Genomic DNA, 25,278 nt, shown 5'->3' on the forward strand with positions numbered 1-25,278 from the left:
AGTTCTAGATAATCCCAATTATGGTGCAGCTCTGTAATGCAGTTCTTTCTCCTAAAATCTGTCCCCTAAAGCCACTCCTAGCAGCTGTCCCCAAGCTGACAATGAGCAAGGAAAGCATCCTGTAACATGTGCAACACACACACTTCATCCTGTAACATGTGCTACACACACATTCTTCATTCAGAGACACGACCAGAGCTTGAGGTGCTGCTCGAGGCACAGCCAGGCTTCCCAGCACACTGGGCTGGCACAAAGGCTTTTTCTCAGCATTTCTTGCAGCCACGTGCAGTCACTGCTCCGGGCAGCAGCGTCAAGCAGCAGGAGAAGCACTAGCACCAGGACAAGAGGAGGAGGCAGGAGGAAGAAGGCTGGAAGCCCTCAGCCCCAGACCAACAGAGCTGTGCTGTGTCTGCAGACAACATGACCAAAAACTGACCAATTTACCTATAAACTCTTACAGTGCTTAGAGACCAACACTAAGGGTGGAACTGAGAGCACAGCATATTTACGCTATAATAAAACTATGGGAGAGCCTTTTTTTGTCCATCGCTTTTAGCTGGGTAAATCATATTTTTAAAGCCCGGATTGCTACTGTCAAGGGTATTTTCTGCATAAAACCCCAGCCGAGCCTGTCAGGGCTGTCACGCATACGGATAGCAGCTGTCTTCCCTTCATTTGAAGCATTTAAACTGTCTACCTCGCCTTGTACCTTTCATCTTTAACCTTTGGAAAGACGTGCCCTGGATCTTCTGGCATGCTGTCAGGCAGAGCTGACGTGCCGGGGGAAAGCCAAGGGGGAGCAGGGGCACACAGCCTGCCGGGCATGCACTGCCCAGGGCAGTGGGGAAGGCTCCAGCCACTGCTGCCTTCCTCCAAGCCCCGTGCCCCAAAAAAGCTGCCTGCATGCTCCTGCCCGAGGACGGCTGCTTCTGAAAGGCAGGAGTTTACCCTGCTGCTGGGAGCTGACCATATTGCACGTGAAAACCTGCTTTTGCTGTGTATGGTGCACCACCACTCAAATTGCAGCAGAATTAAAGCCACTTGGCAAGACGAGAGAGCCATTAATCAGAGGCTGTAGCAGCCACTGCCAGGCAGGTAACGGCGAGGGAATGCTGTTCGCATTACCCACACAGAGGGGAGGGAAAGAAAAATCAATATATTCTTCTAAAGTGGGCTCCTTTTCCTAAAGTGACGTTTTTACAGAGCATCATTCTTAATATTTATTCCTTCCCCAGGCTAAGGGACCATCGCTCACCTCTCCTGGCAGAGTTAAATGAACAGACAGCCCCTCGTGCGCTCAGACCCACAGCCTTTCCTACAAGGATTCCCCAGACAAGGGGCTCTAACACCAGGATGCAAGACAAGGTGTAACAGCATGGGGGGCACTTTTCCTACCGCTGTGAAATAACTTAAAGCCTATGAAACTCACCCCTTGGTCATTATGGCACCCAAGCATTCCTCCTTAGGGTGGTCCAAACACATCTTCTGGTTTCAAGAAGCAACTCAGAAAACTTTTAAATAATTAAAGCCCATTAAACATCCAACATCAAGTTAGTGAACAGGATTTTTTCTCTCCACACGCAAGTCTGTGAAACACTCAGACACACCCGTGCACATCATTCAGAGGCTCATCCACCAGCATAGTGACAACGTCAGCAGAGGCATCAAAACCTGGGGAAAAGATGTAAAAGGAAGAAATCCCTCCCCATAGCTCCTTGGTACTCACTGGGACACTTTGTGCAAGGCTTCACTTTAGTACTCAGCAATAAATTTTTATTCAAATAACATTTTTTCTTCATTATCAAGGATGCTGTTCATGAAGGATGAACACCACTATTGCTCAGTGTAAGAAAAGAGGAGATAATTATTGGCTCCTACAGTTAAATTAAAATGAGAATACAACTGTTTGGAACTCGAGTCATTTGGTGTATGTAATTAAGCTCTTTGGTCCTACCAAATGAGCAACCATTACTGCAGTTCCAGATTTCAGCCTGACGAGCTGCCAGCTAAGTTATTCCTGCACTGTAGCTTGATGAACAGAAGAGTTGTGCTTGTAAAATGGGAACCCTTGAGAAAATCTGAAGCTGTTGCTGGCCGTGGTGCAGGGAGGACATGTGCCATGTGATGGATGGAGCCACGCAGAGCATCCCTGGGTGCGGCCACCCCAGCACCCTGCACAGCTCCCTGAAATGCAGCAAACGAGGAGTGGGAGTGAGGAGGGCTCGCAGCTCGGTCTTGTTTCCAAGTGAAGATCTCTGTTACTGGTGGTAATTGTGTCTGTAGCTTGAGATATCACTTCTCTGCACAGCAGAGGCTTTGGGGAAGCTTTATCAGAAATGGTTTTTAAAAATGAGTCTGCTTATCCTTTGTTATTCCAGCCCATTCCATTAGCATTTCTATACAAGGAGAAAAGAAAATAACCAAAAAAGCCCACGAAGTTTTTTCCTACAAAGTCTTTTCCTACAAAGACGCTTGGATGTAGAAAAACTTGTTGTTTTGGAAGGACTCCTAAAAGAATATTTTAACTTGATATTAATGGAACAGAAGAGCTGCAGAAATGCGTGCTGGGGAAGATCCTGCTCTCTCCTTGTCAATCATATGTAAGTCACACTACTACTTCTTCATCCCTCTCTGAGTGCTTCTTGAGATTCTTGGGTAATTTGAACCATTAAAGATTTTCAGATAAATTGGTGATGCTTTGAAGTTTCTTTCCACTGGGCTTGAGAGTCTCTTCTTCCACTCTCCCTTCTCTCTGCCATTTAATGTCCCCAGACACCTGGTAATAAAACCGTGGGATTAGAAACAGAAAAAAGAGAGTAAGATGATGCCATTTGAGAGTTTTTGATCATTAATGCCCAATTAGCCAGCAGAAAGGATCAGCTGAGATTTGCCTGGTCTGATGAAGCCAGCCCTGGCCATTGCCCTTGCCACTGCTCGGCTCACGTCCCAGCACAAGGATCGTGAAACTCATCCCACATGGGAAGTGCATCAGTACATCCAAATTGTGTTTAAAGGTGGCAGAGGCTGAAGACTCTAGATTAAAGTAGGATTTTGGCAGTATTCTGCCCAAGCAAAGACCGCAGCTGATTTACAGCTGTGAAAAAGAAAAAAAAAAAAATAGTGTTGATGAGTTTGTAGCAAGCTCCTGGGCTGCAGACATCACGTTGTGCTCCTGATCCGAACTCTGATGCCCAGAGAAGTCTGGCTGAGGCACCACACAGTGTACCAAGCCAAAACAAAAAGGACAACAACAACAAGAACTCTAACACTTCAAATTGCTATATAAATAAACCCTGTCCATAAAGGAATGGCTACACAAAGCTTGATCCAGGCTCTGCATCCCCATCAAGCAGCAGCTATTCCTTATCCAGAAGGGAGGAAGGCAAGGTGCTCATAACCTCAGCACTGGTCACCTGCTGTTTTTCTTTTTTCCTCCTTTTGCAAATCCCTCTGCTGAACCCCAGCTGCGTGTTTTCCATCCACAGAGATGCCAGCAGAGAGCAATCTGAGCAGGCTGTGATTCATTATAACTCACCCACCCAAAACAAATGCTAAAGAAAGAAAAAAAAAAAAAAAGAGCTGTGAAGGTGCAGGAGGAGAACCTCTGGGAAGTGGGATCCACACCACATTTCGGAGGCTCGTGCCTGCTGGTCCCTGCCACACCAGGGCTTAGCCCAGCTGAGCCACGGGGCTCGCCACAGAAGCCATCGATCAGCGTCCGAACACAATCGATGGTGCTGGCTGATGACTTTGGGCCCCTTTTCAAGGAGGAATTTCATTCATGGTCAGTACGCCACCACTCCAAACAGCAATGCCATAAGATGGAGCATGGAGCCAGCGAGCGGGGGCATCAGCCACGTGTTTGATAGCCTTAATTACGGAGACAGCTCCCCACCAGCAGGGGAAAGAGCAGGCTTGGGGTTAGGGAACGCTGCCTGTGCTGAGCTTCTGGGGAAGCAAGCTTACATGTGCTAGAGGTGAAACAAATACACAGCTGCAGACACAAAACTACACCTCTGAATTTATAAATATTAGCCTTATACCAAAGGGTGGGCCACACCGCACAGACACCAGCATGTGGAGGGATGGCTTAGGACTATGTTACTCTCAGTGCCTCTGGTACCGGTATTTTTCCTGCCCTTTTATTACACCTCCCCCTTGCTTTATTTTTCAATTTCAAGGACAGCAATTGCCATGTAACACCAGAGAATACTGTATTATTTTATGATTGCACATTCCAGAATACTAATTTTATAAATTACACTTCTTATTTCAGACAAATGAACCTTTTACTTTGAAGTGAAAATCATAAACCTACCAGTATATCCTATTTTATTCAGAGCATCTGGAAATTGTTACTTTTTTTTTGCACTTTTTCATTTCAGAGGCCACACTGTAATTTCTATGTCTTGAAGATACATTTATTCATAGGTCTCCTATAATGAAATTCTTATTTGACAAGTTGTCCATCAAAAAACATTTTCAGCTGCAACAACATGAGTCACACAGCAACTAAAAGATCTTGACTTGTATGTGTTTGTTTCTCAGGCTTGTCAACTGGCAACCATTTCATTTGATAGTCTGAAAAAGTTTCTCCTCAGGAAGGCAAATATTTTTCCGGCTCACTGAGAAAAGTTCTTTTTAATCAAGACGTAGGATAAAAGTTGTTCCTCGCTCCTTTCCATCATTACTCAATGTTATGATTTTATTCACTAAAAATTACAAGTAATCTAGACAGTGTCAATATACATGACTAAACTGAACACATAGTGACACATCCCTAGGTAATTTGGTCTGTAAAGGGAAGGAAAAAACACTTTTGCATCAAAGTCTGACCATCAGTTTTCTTAACCTAGACTGGGGAAAGACTGGGTGGGATCATATTATGAAGACAAACCACTGGGGGCCCATTTGTCAGAACATCTGACAGCCCTAATACAGACCAAATACAAGCTGAAAGCTAAAGGGTATCAAATCTTCAGGTGACTTATCTGAACTCAAAACATTAAAATAAAGCTTAAGTCAAAGAGTCTTACCTAGATAGAGAAGGGTGCCTTACCAGCTAGGTAAGTGTAGGTATAGGTGGGGTATTGATATGGTAGCCTGGTATTAAGGCATGGAATGCTGAGGGCTGGTTCTTGTCCTACACCCTTTATAACAAAGGAAAGCACACAAAACAATCAGAAAGCCATGAGTATCAAACACTGAACTCTAAAGTCTTAAATAAAAAGCAGCTATATTTTCCTCCTCGCTATCGATCTGAAAATTTTCACTGTGAGTTTAGTTCCCTGAGGTTTGATTGGGATTATTGCACACAGAGCCCCTTGGAAGGGGCTCTCTGCACTGGCTTCAGAGAACATCAGAACAGATCTATATAAAAATGACCATCTTGATGGGTTTCCATTCCTGTGTATTGCATTGCCTTCCTCTTCATCTATCGATTCTGAAGAGAACTTCTGGAAAGAATGATATGGGATCAGCTTTACAGACAGGAATTTTCACTTGGTAAGCAACAAACTGCTCCATGAGTGCCTGAGATTGTCAATTAAGTTGAAGACATTATTAAAGAATTCACAAAATTGCTTTTCATCGCCTCTGAGAGGCTGGTACGAATTGGGCTTACAGTATCTCAGGTCTCATCAGACAGACGAGCAGCAGCAGTGGGAGATCATTCAAAACACTCATTTCTAATCAGTTCCATAAGACTCATTTGCAGAGGAAATTTTCCGTTTTGGTAACCATACAAAATGTCACATCTTTCAAGGCAGCCTTATCAGAATAAAAACAACAAATAAAATGCCAAATTCTGACACTGTAAAGTTCATTGCAATGAAAACTGTATTTCATTACTTCACATCTGAAAGTAACTCTATCCCCAGACCATTAATTATAATCAGTCACAGACAAAAACAAAGGAACACAGTCCGTGAGTAAGGTGTCATGGGAATATGCAGATGTGATCCCAGAGCTCAGCATCCAGGCCCGGAGTACAGACATCCCAAATGGTTTTGCTTATTCAAGAACTCTATTATGCTAAAGCAAAGGTATAAGTTGTTTAGGTTCAATCTCATCTGCAAATGCAATACAATGGTATAAGAAGGGTTTGCAAAAGGTATGGGATATTAAAAAAAAAAAAAAAACACTTGGGAAAAGGTCATTAACAGACAAGATACTTGTTTCCACAATAGGGACATGGAGAAATAAATAGACAGCGATCAACTAAACCAGCCAACAAGCAATGGAGAAAGGTAGTTACCAAAGTAAGGGGTCCTGGTCCTGCCAAAAATGGGTTCAGAGAGCCCCCACCTGCTCAGCCTCCTGAACCCCACACTCTGCTCCTGCCTCTAAGACCTTATTTCTCTAATTCAATTACATCACTAGAATGGTTTGTCTGGAGCTGAAAATGGTGTGGAAGTCAAAGCAAGCTCATAAATGGCTTCATGTTGAGAACATCTTAGTAGCCCGAAGAGCCTGAAATGCTTCCAAACAAATATTTAACAAACTCTGAAAAATTAGAGTTTGGTATTTCAGTGCATTGTACCCTCTAACTTTTAAGACAACAATTTCACTTTTATTTCCTATCCAAAAAAAACAACCAGCAGCAGCAGAACGAGCAATTGCCACCGTGGCATTAGAGCTGTTGAACAAGGCTATCTCCTGAAACACACAACTGAGAAAGTTTGCATTTTGGATCCAAACAGAGCGCTTATCTACCTGATTACATGCTGCAAAAACCTGTCCTCATCACAGCCAGCAACTTCACCCCCAGTTTCAGCAGAGCCATGGCAACAGAAGGCATCACAGTTTGTGGAGACAGAAGGTAATTCACAAACGGAAAAAAAGTGAAGAAACTCTTATTTTATTGGCATTTGTTGTCCTTATCCAAGGAAACCTTCAAGCTAAAGGCTGAAGCCTCATTTTTTCATTTTATTTTTTAGTTCTCTACGGTTTCCCATAAGCTTACGGAGGATTCCTAAGCTCACATAATTTACATGTATAAAGAAAAAAGCCACACTACCCTTGCATACAGAATTTTACTGATCTTTTTCTTATTCAGCAAGACAACTACCCAACTAAATGTATTTATTCCCTCCACAATAGAGCTGATCTCATGTTTCCCAATGAATTTCCAATGCAGAAGAAAATTTCTCAGCCCATGGTTTCATCATTATAGAAGTGACCAAGGCTGCCCTGTGCAGGTTCCATGTCTTGCCAACCCCCTCTGTCTAGTGCTTAGCACCTGTTAGCTTCTCTTAAACAAGCTGTTAGTATTTACTCATCTTCAAAAAAGAAAAAGATCAATGTGGATTGCAGTAATAAAGTGTGCTTAATAAGTCCACCTTTCTTCCACACCAAACTAACTGGAGTAGGTTCACCCCAAGTTCTTTCCCCCAAGGCTTTCACACTACCAGTTTTTCACCCAAACCCCCACTTTTGGCAACACACTCGAGGCAGCAGGGCTTTTTGTTGTTTCGGATGACTAAGTAACCCCAGACTGTTGTTCTTTCTTGGTGCTCCCAGAAAACCAATGGTAAGAATTTCTCTCGTGCTTTGTGAAACTGACAATTTTCCAATTTTTATTACAACTATGATTTGCTCAAAATAAAGATAACCCTGTGTCCCTTTCGAGCAGCTTGTCAAAGGCTGGTGCTATCTTTGAGCTGTCTTGTTCATCACACATAAAAGCAAATTTCTCAGACCATTTTGTCTCTTATAAAGCCCCTGAATATATTTCCCCCCAAGCCTCAGCCTAATTGGCATGAAAGTCTGATTAATTGATAACGCCAGGTTTAATGCATTCTTAATTACAACTGCAACATAACAGGTCCACGTATTTTCTGAGGGAATTGTGTCACTGCATTTAGCTGTTACCTGTGCCCCAGACCTGCCGGCAGGCACCCAGCTGCACATCACACACGGCTCTGCCCACGTGCTGTGGAAGTGCCCATCACCACGACCATGGCTTCAGGAGTCATAGCAGGGCACGTTTTATTCTCAGCAAGCCACAGGGAGCATCTTCTCCCTTAAGTCCCTGTAATGCTGCTATCACTATGATGCTGGGGAGAGGAAATCCAGGCTGCGCCATACATTAATAGAGCTGTTGCTCCATTCAGAGAGAACAAATACCTTATTCAGCTACATCTTATGGACACGTAGTGAAAAACAACATGCTTTACTGCCTAGTTAATTCTGAAAGTAAGGATTTATCTTACTGTTTGGTTTAGCCTGCGATACGTCTGGCTCTGCTCGCCTTATCAGGCTGCACGTGGCTGGGACAGCTGAGTAAGTACAATTACCCACGGCACACGCCGACGATAAACTGCATCCTGTGTGCCTTATCCAGACAAGTTCTTTCGAATTTCAGAGCAAATTTTGACCGAGTAAGGCATTTGAATCCCGGCTAAAGCAGAGCTATAAACCATGTGATGCCATCCTCTGATTCCAGGGATTTTCCAGTAATTAAAGCACAGAAGGTACAAAAAGTCAGCCTACAGCTCATCCACAAGGACTATGATGCAGAAGAAAAGTTTCTCACTAACAGACTCTCGGCACAGAGCGGTAGGCATATCACCTTCCCAAATCCAAACAAGTCACAGAAATCGGGACAGATGTGCCCAAAACACTGCAAGGAACAACAGCACGGTCTGAAGGTCTCTTTTCCAGCACCTTCAGCTTATCAGATGCATGCAGCTTGCAGAGTCACTGCCATTACTCACATGCACACATCTATATTTGCAGCACGGACACAATTAGGGAGAAGCTGACATACCTGCCTTAATTGCACTTCCCATTACCAACGCTGCTCAGAGGCTGTGATTCTCCCTCTCCTTTCTGGCAGCACTGCCAAGAGCTGTGCCCACTCTCCAGGTTGCTTATTAGCTTAAAGCCCAAATACCCATCACTGGCACACATTTCTTTTTGGAAAGTAGCTCTGCCTGTGGCTGGGTCCCAGCTCATTGCCAGAGGGTCTGCGAGTCCCCAGCAGCCAAGCAGCTCAGCTCCTCCTCAACCTGGCCACACCGAGCCACTTCAATCCCAACAGCACAGGTTTACAGTTTCTGCCCAATTCTCAAATTTTCACATTGCTCAACCCTGGGGAATATGTACAAGTTCAAAAACAGCCTGTGGAGGTGATGCATGACGTGCTTTAATTACCTGGGAGCAGCCCCTAAAGCAGCGTGCCCAAACCTCTCCCACAACCACAACTGGAGCAGCCGAGCCCTCACCAGCAGCCATTTAACAAGTATAGACTGGAGTGAGGAATGTGAGCAGGTCACCCCCTGCAACTTCTGAGACAGGTTTTGGAGGGGAGGTAATAGCTGGTTTCTGGAGGACACGGTAGCACAGCAGGGCTTCAGGTCAGAGCACTCATTTTAAGGTCTCCTACTTGGCTCCACTGGAATGCTCACACATGCATTAAGGCACAAATTCAAAGAGGCTCTCACACAAAAAGCAACACTCACACGGCAATTATTCAGCTCATTATTTGACACCACCAGGTAGCAACTGGGTTTCTTGTCGATTACACGTGCAATTCCTCCAAAAAACATGCAGTATGGTGGCAGAGGGATGGGTTTCACCCAGTGACTTGCTGTGGTTTGCCACTTGGTATCCATCAAGCCCAGGTTTTGCTGTCCCTACAAACCAAAGCCCCCCAGCCACAGCCCTGCCTCTGCTTCTCCCACAGCAATTCACAGAAACTGGAACCCTTCACTAGAAATACACCCTGCTAGCTGGGCATCTCCGCACCTCCTGCTCAGCTGCAGGTGGCATCCCTGAACTTATTTTTCCAGAGGGCAAGAGAAGGACTGGAGTAAAATCACACCACAACCAAAGATATAGAGAAAGGGAAGATCAGGAAAGCAATGAAATAATGGAAGTAGAACAGGTCTTCTACAAAATACAGGGCTTCCTCCTACTTGTGATCAGTGATCACTGCCAAAATCAGCCCACACCTGCTGAATAAAATGGTCAAAAAAGAAAGCACAGGGCTGTTATCAGTATTAATTTCAAGAAGTTGCTCAGGACTCAGGTGTTCATGAAATGAGGCCAACATTCTGGTCACACATGTCCAAGCAATACCAGATATCTCAGTTAAAACTGCTAAAAATAAACGCATCACTGCCTTGCAGAAGAGTTTATTGGTAGCATTCATTAAAAAAGGTAAGAAATTATTACTGTTTAAAAACACAGATTCAGATAAAAATACCTTAGAGTTTGACAACAATTTGAGAAGTTTCTTGAGAAAAGAGTTTGGGGTTCAGCTCAAATTCTTCCAAAAACAATATGTGGATGGAAGCCTCACTTCCTTAAAAATAAAGTGTTCCGTGCTTTATTTTCTACTAAAATCAGTATTTCAAAAGCTTCAAGAGTTTGGTTGCTAGACTGAACTAGAGCGCTTGCCCAAACACCTGGATACAAGCAAGTGCTCAGGCAAAGCAGGCTTTGGTTCTGACTGGCAATCCATGGAGCCCTTCAAATGATGTCTAAGCACCATGGCAAGAGGTCCTGGCCCTACAGGAGCCGCTTGCCCTTGATTCAGACAGGCTGAGCTAAGCAGGATTGACAGAACTTGTGCTAAGGAAGTGGTAAAGTTTAGAAAAATAACCCCCCAAAAAAAATCTTCCCTTAACATGTCCACATTGCCATCCTTATAGCAAATCTTGATATTCGATAAAAAAAAATCTACTTTTGGACATTCTCATTTAAATGCATTTCTCAGTGAAATGTTATGGTGCTCCAAAGGGTAACTCCATCTGATGTTTGTATATTTTAAAGTTTCAGAGCTTTGCAGTTGCCTCTCATGTTCTGATAAGTTCCTCTCTGTTACCAACAAAGTCCTAATTCATTTAGCATTGATGCGAAGAAATGATTCCTCCCAACAGCACAGCCTCAGGTCTAATAATTCCCAGCAGGAAAAGTTAATTGAACAGCCTTCTGGCTGAGACAACATTTGATTTTCCTTTTTTAAAACCCATCAGCATCTGCAGGTGTTTTGGCCACTTTCTGGGAGCAACTAAAGGGAGGAGTGCTTCCATTTCAGTTGGGCACATTATCTCTGATGAAGAACAATTTGTAGAATGGCAAGCTTTTCACAAAAGGGGAAGGTAAGAAAAAGTGTGATAATGAAAATCTGGTAACCTACAGGCTGCTCAACTGGACTGGTACTGGTCAGAGGAAACCAGCTCACAAAAAGCAAAGGAAGAAAGCAGTGAAAAAAAAATAATTGCATCTGGAAACCAAGGAAGACAAAATGCAAATTCACTACATGAGTCATATGGACCTTATTAACTTCTGAGAAGTTTGTTATTCCTGCTCTATCCTTTATTTTTCAGCAACTCAGAGATGATGCTATGGGTTCCACTTGCCAACAGAGAGACACCCATACAAATGATGTCTGTAGTGACCTAGGAGCAAGGCAGGCACTTCAGAGGTGGTGATCTGACATAACACACAGGGCAAGCAGCACAGTTCAGGTACGTGCTGCCTGGCACAACCACGCCAAGCTTTATTCTTCTTGCATATGATGGTGCATTGTGTGATTGTCTGACAGCAAGATGGTTTTGAAGGCTCACAGGATGCAGGTGATCATTAGTCCCAATGGCTAGCAAATAATTTTGATCTTTATGCTAAAACTAAGCTTTCTCAGCAAAATTGGAGAAATACCAGAGCTTTCCTATACGTAAGCAGGAGAAACTGTAATTGAGGATGATAAAAAGGTGCTAACTTAGAGACATAACACCATTCTGTCTTGCAGAGGAATCACCACGAGGTCAGGGGTTTGCTCTCTGCCTCACCTCTTCCCCAGCTTGGTTTATGGGCTTGGATCACATGGACTTTAGCCACAAAAACAGACAAGAGTCCACTTAATTTTTGGTGAATGTGGATAGCCAAGATAGCCTTTGCAATGAGGATTTCACCTATGCAGTAAACAACAAAGTAAATAAGGTACTGTGAGGGTCCAGCAAAACATACACGACACAGATAGGGCTTCTCCCCATCCCCATCCCTGCAAACAGCCATCCCAGCTGGGACACCCACCATCCAACATTGCATTTCCCCAGGCAAGGGAGCTCCCTCCTCACGGGACCCTCCACCCCCAAGTTACCAGAGTGCAGGGCACAGACCCCTGAGGCACAGGGGTTCAGCCCCCACCCAGCACACACACACCCCTATATGCACAGCCCAGAGCTCTACTGGGCACCAGAGGGCTTATTTTAAATATTTAAACTTCTCAACTCTCCGTACTCAGACTCAAAATGAAAAATGCATGACTTATTCTTGGTATTTATTTTTCATGTACAAGTATCTCCTGTTTTGTCATAAAATAAATTCCACATTAGACGCAAATACATTTTAAAGATTCGCCTCTTCGGGGGAATGTATGAGATTAAAGATGTTTTTCCTGGGAAAAACAAAAAACTGCTCAATAATTTAATGAACTTTTGAAACTTACTCTTACTAGAGATGATCAAATATAAAACTTGAAAGATACAAACACACACATATATAGTCTTATGACTAAGAAAAGTCTTACGGATGAAGGGTGCAATGCTTTACCCTGTAATTTTCGTAATGCACACATTTATGGTGCCAGAGCAGACTTGTGCAAGCCATCTCCCTTTTGGTGTTTTCCCAGTGTTGAGAGGTTTTTCTTTTCCCCCTGCTTGATCCCTATCCACAGGGCCATGGGAGCTCCATGGCAGGTTTGCTTCTGCCCAAGCCTTGTCCCTCATTTCTGAAGCCCCTGTTGAAAGCAGCCCTGCAGCACATCTTCACGTCAACTGACCAAACCCTAACAGCAACCCGCTTCAGCCAGAGTGCTTCCTATGGGCTCTGATCTGACATCAAAACAACAGGCTGTTCTTGTCCTCATTTACTTTTTCCTTTGATTCAAGTTTGATTTTATTGCTCACAAGAAGTGCCAAATGGATTCCTGAGAAGAGGCAAGCGTGCTGCCTAGTCCTGGAACGGAAAGATGCAGTGGGAATTGAAAAGTGCAGCTTCTGTCCCAGTTTTTAAATGGAGAAGGCTACAGTCAGTACACAAAGTTTGTTTCCGTGGTCCATCTAAGGCTGGGCTTTACCAGGACCACCAGCAGACACAGTGAAGACTAGAAAAAAAAAAAAAAAATCAACTGATCCACAGGTTTTCACCACATAACACAAAACTTTGATTATAAGAGAGCACAGGAGTACAGATAAGCTGTTTCTTTCCTCTAGTAACACTTTCCTTACAGCTATTTGTACCCAGGATTTCAGAGGAACCCTAAAAAAAATTGCCTGCAAAGTTACACCAGTTTGAGAACTTGGCAGGTTTTAGCTAAAACCATTGCTCCACAAAACTCAAAGTCAAAACCAAATTACACCATGTGAAGCCTGTAGAACCTATGTGTTAGGATGAATTTACTCCTTGTTACTTGTACTTCATCCCTTAAAAAGTTTTTATCAGAAAAGCAACCTCATCTTCCTCGACAGCACCCAGATATTTGCTGGGGGTTTGCCCATGCTCCTCGGATGGAAGCCACCTCATCCCAAGACGACACCAAGGGCTAAATTACTGCCCAGAACAGCACAGGGAAATCAGGCAGGAGAGACTAGTCCATAAAAAGATCGCTAATTACAAAATTTCCTTGACTACAAAGTAATAAGGCACCTACAGGCTCTCTCCCACCCTATTTTGCTGCCTGCTGAAGGAGAGGCAAGCTCAAGCACAGAGCGTGAATCTGGATTCCCCGAGCAGATGTCTGGTGACTGCCTGCCAGCCTTGCTGCTTTCCCTCTCATTTTGAGCAGACAGTTTAAAAGAGGAAACAAAGCTTCTGGGAATGCTGTTATGATTTAGTCTTTTCCGGAAACCTGATATGACTTGTGTGCTCATTAAAATATAAAAATAAAACATGCTTGCTGCCCACGTAGACCAAGGAGGTGGATTAAGTACCACGTACCCTCAGTCATTGAGGCTGCTCAGGCTTGAAGCATCTACCTCAAATCACTTTGTGAATCATCTTTTCCCGTTGGGAAAAAAAAAAAAGAGAGAGCAACCATACAGCCAGCTTCATTTCTTTATCATTTCATCATTGCCACCTGCTGCGCAGTATTTTATGCTTCATTTCCTCCAGTTAGGCTATTTCAGGGGAAGGGGGTATTTTGTTCAGGTATGTGAGTTATTTGTGTATTCTTCTAAAGTGAAGGACCACTATGAAATCAGAAGCGCAGGAATATTTATCAACACAAGGAATATTAGCCATATGACTACATGGAGATCAGGCTTTAAGGTGGCTGTAACCACTCTCCTTGCTTCATTCTAAAAACAGATCTACTCCTGTACTTTTAAAGTCATCGAGCAGTAGACATATTTATCAACCAACACAGAATAATGTGCTTAAACCCACAGCTATTCCAAAGCAGTGTCTGTAAATGATGTGACCAGCCTAGCACATTGCTCTGACCCAGGATCAGCTGGGGCCATGGGGCTGTTTCCCCTTTTCATGGGAGCAGGACTGGCAGCTGCAGGACCTTCTCCTGCTGCACACGAAGCAAAGCTTCAGGGCTGCACCGCCTTTCCTTCATTTCCAGCCCTGGTGATGAATCTGATGCCTGAAGCCCAATTTTCTTCTTTCTTGGACTTCTACCAAAACAAACCCCAGAAAGCCTGTCGCTTTCTTTATAACCTCGGAAGAATTATTGCAGCAGCTGCTAACTATTCTGGGACAGATACTGTTCCTCAAAACTACACATCCATCTTTACAGGAGAAACCTAATGACTTCTTCCTCCTCCAAGCACATATTAGCCTTATACAGATTCGGGAGCATATTTTATGTAATAATAATACCATAAACAAGATAATCCCTGCTCATCACACTTCATACTGCTAAAAATAGAGGCTGTAGTGGCACTCTGTCTCTGGGATGACGTTAATAGATGAGCCCACTTGTGCTCATGCAGGTGCCCCCCGTGATGCCTGTTGGCTGGAAAGCAGCCCCCGTTACCAGTGCAATGCAGAAGAAGGGACTCCCAGCGCTGCTGTTACATTTTGGCAGAGAAGCACACGTGTGCACTGTCACTGCTTCGCAATCTTTTAACTGAATCCTTGAAAGAGGCGTTTTTTTCTCCCCCCATACTTTGCTGTCCAGGACTGAGTCTCTGAGACTTGTACATCTCTTCCCCTGCAAACACATTTACCCCGAGCAAATTAAAGACAGGTTTGCTGACTGGCCACTGATGCTATAATGGTTGCTCAAGTCTCTCATTCTGGAAACAGAATTTGACAGTAAAGCAAGGAAAGAGCTAAGCGAACAAGGAAAGCAATTTCTAATGCCTTTATATTGATACATGCCTAATACTCGCCACCCCCTCTGCTCATACCACTGAGAGCTGTGCAGGGAGCAGTTTAACTTCAGTGTTACTCACTAAATAACCATCATCACACAGCAGCCAGTATTTATTTCATGCTTTTCTAGGCAGGAAAAGAGTAATATGAAGGATGGCAGAGTCTTACGGTTGCTCAGCCTTTCTGGTACTCCAATAGCAGGCTCCTGGGTCCTAGGTTTCCTAGTTAAGTAAGGGGAGAAGTGTTCAGACCAATGCTGGCACCCAAAAGGCTGAAAGCAAAGCCCGCTGGTTTGCAGTCGAGCTGGAAGCAAGGGACCTCCAAAAGCTTAGCTGTGGTCTAGCGCAGGCAGAACTGGTACCAAAAGACAAGCGACTTAGCCCTCAAAAATGACAGCAAATTCACTTAGGACTTAATTAAGAGTATGAGTTACACTGGAAGCGTGAATCAAGTCTAGATGAAAAATTTTACTTTCATGCCTTAAAACAATTTAGCTCACAGTAGGTGACAGCTAATGCCTGAAATCAAAGTGCAGGCGAAGGCAGAAGCTTCACTGCCAACATACCAAAGTGACAAGGAAATGATTGCTTACATTGAACTGCTGGTTTTCTACAAGATAGAGTGAAATATATAGATCTGGGACTTGACATCCTGATTTTTACTGGTGAGGAGAAACTTCTCCTCGGGAACTGATATTTCGGTGGTGTCGTTAGTTCCTCCTTCTGCTCGCAGCCAAGCAGCCACCTCTGATATATACATGGGGCCAAATGAAATGCTACAGTGCAAAACCCCCGTGGCTGACTCTAAACTTTTGCTTATAAGGAGGACGTTATATATTTTGCACAACTCCAATATTTCTGCTGTCCTCTGTGACCTAAAGTTAGCTAAACAAAAAATATCTTCCCTCTCCTCTCGCTTTTCTTAAGACCTCTGTGAACATTTAAAGGTCACTTATAACCACGTTTTAGAAATAACACTGCTCTCCAGCCTCCCCTCCCCTCACCACATGCCTCACTTCTCAGATGGATTTTGTCTTGTGCCCTTTGTTCACCTGTTTCTCAGCACTGACTCCGTGGGTGAAGCAGCCTGTGGGTTAAGCCCAGCCCTTCCCCAGGGGCTGCAGAGATCTTTGCTGGCTCTGAAGGAACTGAAGTGCCCATTTCGGAGCTACCAGACAGCAAAATACCAAGGAAAAACCCTCTTTGGAGGTTACGGAAGTACCTTAGGTAACACACCAGTGTCTTTCAAGTGGCAAAATAAGATTTTAAAGTTGAGGCAGTTGCTGTGAAACTGCATCATTGTCCTTCAGCCAGCCCCTTTTGCCACCAAGAACTGCTCTTACAGAACCTTTATCACACACCTAACCACTCCATCCACCTGCTCCCACCATTCTTTTCTGTTCGTGCTTTAGAAATATAACCATCTGTCCCACAAGGGTTAGCATTTCCAAAGAGTATTTTCGCTTATACAGACATAACACTGAAGTGGCTCAGATGACAGTAACACCAACTTCTCCTTGGAAAATTAAAGTAAAGAGAAGGAAATTGGATGGAGAAGAACACAACAGCAGTAGTTAACCATTTGTCCCCCACAACAGCCTACCCCAAATTTTTTTCCTAGCCTAGAGAAAATCATAAAACGGTTTAAGGTGAGACTGATTGGCCTGTAGTTCCCTGGGTCTTCTTTCCCCTCTTTTTAAAAAGGCGTGGTTATGTTCCCCCTCTTCCAGTCAGTGGGAACTTCACTGGAGTGCCACAACTCACCAAATCTGATGGACGATGGCTTAACAACTTCATCTGCCAGTTCCCCCAGGGCCCTCAGATGCACCTCATGGACCCATTTATCTCCATGTTGCTTAGATGGCCTCAAACCCAATCTTCTCTAGTGGGCATTTCTTCAAAATATCACTGAATTTCAGCTGAACAGAATCTTGAGCGCCAAGGTGAAACCTTTTGCTTCATCATCTGTAAAATGAATATTGAAGTTCACACCCCAAAATATGATGAACTTAAAGAAGTACACATGACTATAGTACTTAACTCCTCACCCAAATCATACTAGACGTCACCCCAGAGAGGAAACAGATATGGTTAGGATATAAAAACACTAGGAGTCAGCGTGAGAAGGAAAAAAGGAAGAAAAATAAGATGTTAGAGTAAGGAAGAGGGAGGGAATTGGGGACCTAGATGAGGCTGTACCCTTTCTCCTCCACCAAGACAAGGATGTCTTCTTAGTAAGCTCTGCAGTTTTTGGTGAGGCAGAGCTAGGACAGCATTTTGCTAGTGCTGTTATCATATAGTAGCACTACTGCAGTAAGTGTATTTATCAACAGCAGTTCCAAATCCATTGTATCTGTTGCCAAATTAAATATGTTCAACTTTGTGAGACTGTCTCAGTGAAAGCTCTCGGCCAGGCTCTGAAACAGGCAAACGCTGGACTCTGAAAATTCTTAACACAACATGCTTGTGAGCTTTTATTTGAAGCAGTGATCAGTAAATGCTACCTTCGCATCTGTTTCTAGTCAGTGAGAAGCATCACAAATTGATCTGAACACAGATTTTTTAAATTGGAAGCTAATGCACTCCCATCTCCACCAGTGACCAGAGCTATAGCAATGAGCAGGTAGCTCACCACAGCCGACTTGCCCATTCTCTGCCTCTTCCCTCAGACAGGTAAAGGGGGGCACACAACTGCAGCCTCGCTCTATAAGCTCAGAGCAGGGACATTTATCGCAACCAGGTGACAAAAAGCTGAACAGTTGTTCAATACAGCAGGCTGGAGTCAAGCACAGCAGCTGGAGATATTAAAGAGGGGCAAGCTCATTTTACAGCCTGTAATGAGGCATGCATTTATGCATGTTAAAGTGTGATTAGTCACATCTCATGCTTCAGTGTGACAATTTATTGTCACAAGGATGAGGAATGATATTTCACTCCGAATTTGCTGGTTATGCTGTCACTGCTGGGAAGAGGTACCTGCAAGTGACACTGATCCGCTCTCCGCTCCTGCCCTGAGCTTAGAGGTCAGGTTAATAAACTCCCAGCAACTGACAAGAACGGGGAAGTATCAAAAAGTAAATTCTTCCTTTATTAAATTGGATAACTGCAAGTTCCCAGATGCTTTCGTTCATTGTGCATAAAATGTAAAAATATACAAATAAAGAACTTCTGAGAAATGTGAAGAGTATGCATTCCCCCAGGGGCCAGCCCACAATGAATTCCTGTCAAGGTCCTGCTCCACGTGCCAAGATGCTTTGGGCAGAACACAACACACCGGTGCCAAACCACTGGTGCCACTTGTGCCTGGAGCTATAGCAAGGGGCAGAAGAGACGTGGATCAGATGGAGCACAAGCCTTTGATCTGCTCTCCAGGACAGGACCTGCCTTCCTGCTCTAGGAATAAGAGCATAGATCAAATGCAGTCAGATATCAGGTGGCGGTGATGCACTCACACACTGGGGGCTCACATAAGCCCCCACACTCCAGGTCAATGTGCTCACTACATCCCAGCTGGAGTAAAGAGGTGCTGCTTCACAAGCTTCATTTAGACATGGCCCTGGGCAACCTGCTCCAGGCAGCTTTGCTCAAGCAGGAGTTTGGACCAGATGCCCTCCAGAGGTCCCTTCCAAATCAGCCATGCTGTGACTCAGAAATACTGAAAATGCAGATCCAGGGGCCACTGTTTTTGCTTGAAAGCCAATTAGTTTAGTCAGTGCCCATGCAAACTGCACATAGCTGGTGCACGGCAGTGTTCCTACAGCCATAAATACCTCCCTCCTCTAGCTCTCCCATGGCTCTGGTTAGCAGTAGGGTATTTTCTAGGTGTCACTTGCAAAATCCCTGTTCCTCAGCAAGGGGGATATTAGAATAATTCGAATAGCACACCCAGGAGCATATAAAAAAATAATTAAAAAACAGTAAAAACAAGACTGTTCTGATCTTTTACAGGGTTGAGTGGGGGAAAAGCTGTCAGGTGAATCAAATGATTCCCAGCAAGTTTTAATGGGATTCACATCAGTCCCAAAATGAAAAAATATCCAGAGGCCACTGAAACAATGATGCCTGTCTATGCCGTCTCCCTGAGCAACAAATGAAAAATAAAGTGGCAATTTACAAAAGACTGTTTCCCTGTGTATTTCAACTTTTGTGGTGTTAGTTTCACTTTACTGAAGATAAAAACCAACTGTATTTTGGTCATACATCCCCATGCATTGCTTATACATTAATCAAGTTTTAAGCACAAGCCTGTAGTAAGGAAGTTTTGCAATATTTTTGCATTCATTAAACATCTTCTCCCCCTTCATTTACCCCACGCAGGCTGAAGATTTTATAGAATATCTTTATTTGACAGGAAGATATATTAGTGTTCTTTTGTGTGTTTGATAATCTCCTGGAAACTTAAAAAACCACCACCACCAAGACAAAAAAACACTGCAGTTTTCCAATTTATCCTCATTTCTACCTACATCCTTCAGCACAAGCTGTGCTGGTCCAGGAAAGCAGAGGAGCACCGCACACACGAAGCTCCTGGAACAACTCCACAAAGTGTTTTCTCAGCAATTCTCCTACCACCTCCCTCCTCCAAATCAGCTTATGTTGTTTTCACAGAAAGATTTCAGGCTACCTGGGAATAGCAAAGATCCATTTGCAAGAAGATGAGCACCTTTTTTTGAATGTCCCCAAGAATAAGATGTGCTACTAAATGCAAAAGCAAAGCCAATTTCTTCCTGAGCTCTTATTTTAATGTGATCTGCCACCGAAAATCCCTCCAATTTGATTGTGTACAGCCCACTGCCTCCGCTGCACACATGCTGTTATGGTATTTTGCCATTCAGCATTAAACCACTCTGATCTCCCTCAAGGTAAAAAAAAAAAAAAAGCAGGAATACCTAAGTTTGTAGCAGAAATAAATAGTGAAAAGATGATTTCTCTTCCATACACTTTTGACAAGGGAGTGATTGACAATTCTCTTCTTAAGCATATCTTGACAATTAGCTCAGAAGATGGCTTCTTCCTTCAGTACTGTCTTCCTCATTAAGGAGAAGAAAAAGCCTGATGCTTATGAAACACCTGAATTATTGCCACTTGTCAACATTAAACCAAGCATTTAAAATCTGCAGAAATGCATACATTTCATCATCCAATGACCTGTGGCTCTCTAATGACTCTACCATGTCAAACAAAGGTGCAAACAAGTTCTTCATTCTGAACAGCATCTGCACAAAACCCAGGTTTCATTTAAAGGGCTGATTTGCTTCTTGTGTTAATTCCCCATTTGAAGTCACAGTTCCCTTGGGTATCACAGCTGGATATTACAGGAATTAATTTTGCACAACAGGCACTGAACTTGCAGCATACTGATGGGAAGCAGCAGGAACTTAAGATCAGTCATACAAATATTCTTTAATCTTAAGACTGGTAGTGTGTGGAAGCCTAGAGAGTCTAACAGGATCAAGATTGGCCTTATATTTCCTCTTTATGATTAAGGAAGCAGAGGAGGCTTTCATTTCTTTAAAAATCACTTCTCAGATGAAGCCTCAGTCCTCTTCCCTGGGAAGAAATAATCAGAATAAGATCATGTAAGTATTACTGATAGAGGAAAGAAGAACAAGTCATCAGCTGAAATAAACTCAAATACCACGTTTGTGGAGTAGGTTTCACAAGATATTAGCACTCTGCAGAAGATACTCACACAGCATCACAGAGCAGCATCTATGCTTTGCCAGAATTAAAGGCAAACAAAAGGAAACACCAGGAGACTTTTTGCTCTGCACAGGAAAAGTTAGTAATGCAGTGCTGTTGTCTGCACTATCAGATCTCTCAATTAAAACTCCTTGTGTGTTACAGCCAACCAGGTGTTGCTGTCATGATGAAGAGCCAGAGGGAAGTGCATTTTTGTAAATCCCTATTTAAAGGAAAATAAATTTCAAGATGCAAAAACAAAAGGACAATTGTATGTACCTGATGTCCAAGAAGGGCACTGGAGGGATGTAGCCTGGTGAGTGAAGATAATAGGCCAAAACTACTAAAAATCCCACGTACTTGATTAGAGAAATGCACCATACCTCACAAATCCCTATAGGAGAGTGGATCTTGACTAGAAGCTCAAGTTGCTGATTGAAGCAAATGCTCTCACCATCAGCCAAACCATTTGCTACATCTGCATTTTTCAATCAATTTACTATTCTGGGATGGGAATCTTTGAAAGATATCCATCTCTTCTAAATATGAAAGAGGAAGAGACATGAAGATTTTGACAAGCCTCCCAGAATGGGAAAACAACATTTTTTTGCTATCCTGAAATGCATCTACTCTTTACAGTTAAATTGGTGCCCAATAAAATCCACTAAAACAACAACATTTGGACATGCTACTATTTAAATAGCATTTCTGTAGATGTAAACTGGCAGTGTACACATATATAAGGTTTCTATTTTTCTTGATGACTTCGTGCGTTCCCTAGGAATTCTTATACTCCAGAGAAAACTGTTGCATGAGAACACCCCATTTTGGGAACTCTGGTACTAAATCAGTCTCCAGTTTTATCTTTTGAAACACAATCTTGTTTTACAGATTACAGAGGTGTAAGTTCACGAAGGAAAACAAAGTATTTCATTGCCAAATAATTAACAGAAATAATGAGAAACTCCATATTTGAAGTTCATCTCTAAGTGCACTTTCATTAAGATATGGATTTAAAAAACTTTGATATGCACTTAAACACAAATTTAAAAAATCCTGTCCCATTATAAGCTATATCAATTACTATGCATCAACCTTTAAATCATTGCAGACAAGGAGGCATAAAATCATAGTATATGGAAATAAAGGAGCACATTGATAACACTATAAACATCTTTGCCATTTCCCTAGTAAATTAATAGTCACATATCACCTCTTTAAACCAGACCAAACCCTCATGCACTCTATGGAATAATACATCTCACAATAGCTGAAAGGTGCTGTTAAATGCTAAGAATTGTGGGCTGGATGAGGACTTTTATCCCTTTTGTGCACCTGATGTCTCAGCCACAAAGCTGCTCAGGACTGTTCAGATACAACTAAAAAAATGCTCCAAAACAAAAAAAGTGCCTGAGTCCCTGCGTCTGAGCTATCAGGGCCAGCATTTCTGGACAATGGAGTCAGGCTGGGTAAAACACAGCCTTCAGTTGAGGATTAATGCTTTGCTCACTCATTTGAGAAGTCAGCTTGTCCTCTGCAATGGAGGCTTACAATGAACACACATCTTAAAGACATTTTTCAGCACAGCTTCTAATGTCCAGCATGTCACATCCCTTCTCTCTGCCTAGAATAAAGGACATGCAATGATCTCCATGGTGGAGCAAGAAAATGAGTTCTGCTTTGGAGGGGCAGCCTTGGAGCACAGCCAGACAAGGGTTTGACTTCTCTCCCTGTCCTCCCCCCATTCGGAGTCATCTTTCACATTCTCTTTGTACCGTAACCAAAAGCCTTTCTGGTTGCTGTAACTCAACATTTACAAATAGCTTCCCATGAACCATGCTACAGGGCAAAACTAGATTAAAGTTCTGCATACACAGCCCCTTCTCTCACCAAATCGAGATGTTTCTCTGCTTAAGCCCCTTGAGAGGCCGGTGCTGATATATCCTGGCAGAGAGCTTGAGCCCAGGGATCACTTAATGGCAGGTCAGAGTGGAGCACAGCAGCCCTCTTGGACCCTCCAGCCCTGATTCACACAGAAACGTGCCCAGACTCACTAGGACACAGCCCTAGGAAGGAAAGCACAAGAGAAAGCATGACTTTGAACCCAGACTTTTCTAGGAGGCCCTCCTGGTTAGTATTTGCAGATATGACCATGTCACCTGGCTTGCTAACAGGCTTCTCCATTTGTAGCTCTGCCAAGTGTCAAATCCCAGCCTATCACTTCATTTTCTTCAGGAACTTACCTCCTAAATATTTAAAGTTTCAGGCTGGTGGAGATATTTCATCAAGCGTGAATCTCAGTGGAGATCATTTATTCCTCGCTGTGACATGAAGGAAAAAAAAAAAACTAACAGCAGTGGGTTTAAGGCTTCTTGCAATCCATATTCCAGCACCCAGAACAGATAGCCAGTACCAGCCTGCAACCTGCACTTCCTAAATTGTCAGTGCCATGCTGGAAAACCCAGTAGTGCTCTGTAGGGTATTAAAGATGCCTAACCAACTCATAATGACCAACTCATAATGCAGGAGCACAATAACTATCAGTTTTGAGTCCAGAAACCCAAGCCTGCATGTAGTTAGCCAAGGTACATATTGGTAATAGAACAAAGAAATCACAGACAATACCTCCCGCTTCCTCCTCACCTAGCACACATGCACCATCATTAGTGCAAGCTCAGCATTTGTCTCCAGTGATGGCTACTCTCCTAAATACATTCCAATTAATCCTTAAATTATTCACAAGTTCAACTGCTATCAGCCTGTCAAGCAAGGAAATAAGAGTCCATTTTAAAAAGGCAGCAGCTCTTGTTCTGGCATTTGAGACAGATTTCCCACTAAAGCATAGCACGGAGCTCCCCGTACACTGGGTTCAGGTTTCATTCCTCTGCTGTGCGAGGTTAAATGCCAAGCTCCTGTCTCCAGAGCTGGGCTACCAATCGATTGGAGAACTGTACTGCAGAGCAATCAATTCCTTGTCTTCAAGGAGATTCAGATGTTTTGACTTCCACTGAAGACAGTTATTAAGGTGTCTTGTTCTACTAAGTATTTCCCAATTATACCTCCTGAAATATTGCACTCATTTCACAAAGCCTCCCTTAAATCTTATTTCCTCAACGATACTGCATTATAATTCGTTTCACAGGAGGCAGAGTAATATAAAACAGCCGAGGAGATACAAATCATCTCGACACCTCCTCATCACTCAAGAGGTCAGCTGTATGGTTTGTGATGTAGGAATAAAATGAGTTAATGGACTGCTGCAAGTAAGCCGGTCATTAGTGGCCTGGGAGCTTTATGGGGAGCATCCATGAAGACTACCCAGGAGGACACAGACCTCTCCAACTTCATCACTGTCAAAGCCTTTGTGAATAAACAAAGCCAGTAAGTACTTCGTAACGTGAAGTACTGAATTAAGGCTTAATGACACCACCAGAACAGAGGCACTTTTCAACCTCGCCTTTCTGCTCAGAAAGCAAACTATAGCTTAACGATAATAAATTATTGCAAGTTGTAGAGCAAGGAGTTTATCTTTAATGAGCTTGCCCAGAGATTTGTCATCAACAAAAAATACTGGGGGGGCTCTGCAGGAGGGAAGCCCCCACTGCTCCCACCAGCACTGCCCTCACACAGCACCCAAGCTCCCATTGCCCCCAGGGGGCACCTTCAGGCTACACCCAGGCAAAACCCCCCATGACAGCAGCTGCAGGACAGAAGCAGCAAATCCCTCTTCTCATGGCAGACCTGTTTTGGTTTTGCTGCTTCTAGTACCTCTGAAGTCATCAACACAACCACATTTGTGCAAGGAAGGCTTGGTTCTGTGTGCAGAAGCACAACACTGAGGGCAGAAGAAGCTACTAGAACAAAGAAGGAAAAAAAAAAGCCTCAAAGTTTTCACCAAAACACTCAAAGGAAAGATAAGAACTTGAAACTAAAATTCTTATTAGGTAATTCAAACACTAACAACTTGTACCCCAACTATACAATGAAAGCAAACCTGTGCCTTTAGTCATGCTGACACCAAAAGGAGGGCTCTCCTACCCTCCCCAGCCTAATTTATGTGCTAGGAGCTACCTGCAGGTGCAAGGAACAATCATCCCCACCTCCTCCCTGCAAAGCTGCATCTGGGAAGGATAATATTAAAGGAATTATAGCAATTACCAAAGCCTGATAGGTAGCGCCTGTGTTGCTCTGCGCACAGAGCAGGGCTGCTGGAAAATACCCAGTCCTGCCTCTGCACCTTCCCAGCTCAAGCATTCAGTAGGAC

General features: G+C 43.4%; 1 long non-coding RNA gene across 1 annotated transcript; it reads right to left on the reverse strand.

Moving 5' to 3' along the window:
• Positions 1-1,751: 1,751 nt before the first annotated feature.
• On the reverse strand, positions 1,752-25,031 carry LOC110353202 (uncharacterized). The gene is made up of 3 exons (XR_005267272.2): positions 25,009-25,031; positions 17,097-17,297; positions 1,752-2,776 (listed from the first exon to the last, which is right to left on the reverse strand). It is a non-coding gene; the product is annotated as an uncharacterized lncRNA (long non-coding RNA).
• Positions 25,032-25,278: the final 247 nt, after the last annotated feature.

The sequence above is a fragment of the Anas platyrhynchos genome, chromosome 7 (assembly GCF_047663525.1).
Source record: "Anas platyrhynchos isolate ZD024472 breed Pekin duck chromosome 7, IASCAAS_PekinDuck_T2T, whole genome shotgun sequence".
NCBI classification, from domain to species: Eukaryota; Metazoa; Chordata; class Aves; order Anseriformes; family Anatidae; genus Anas; species Anas platyrhynchos.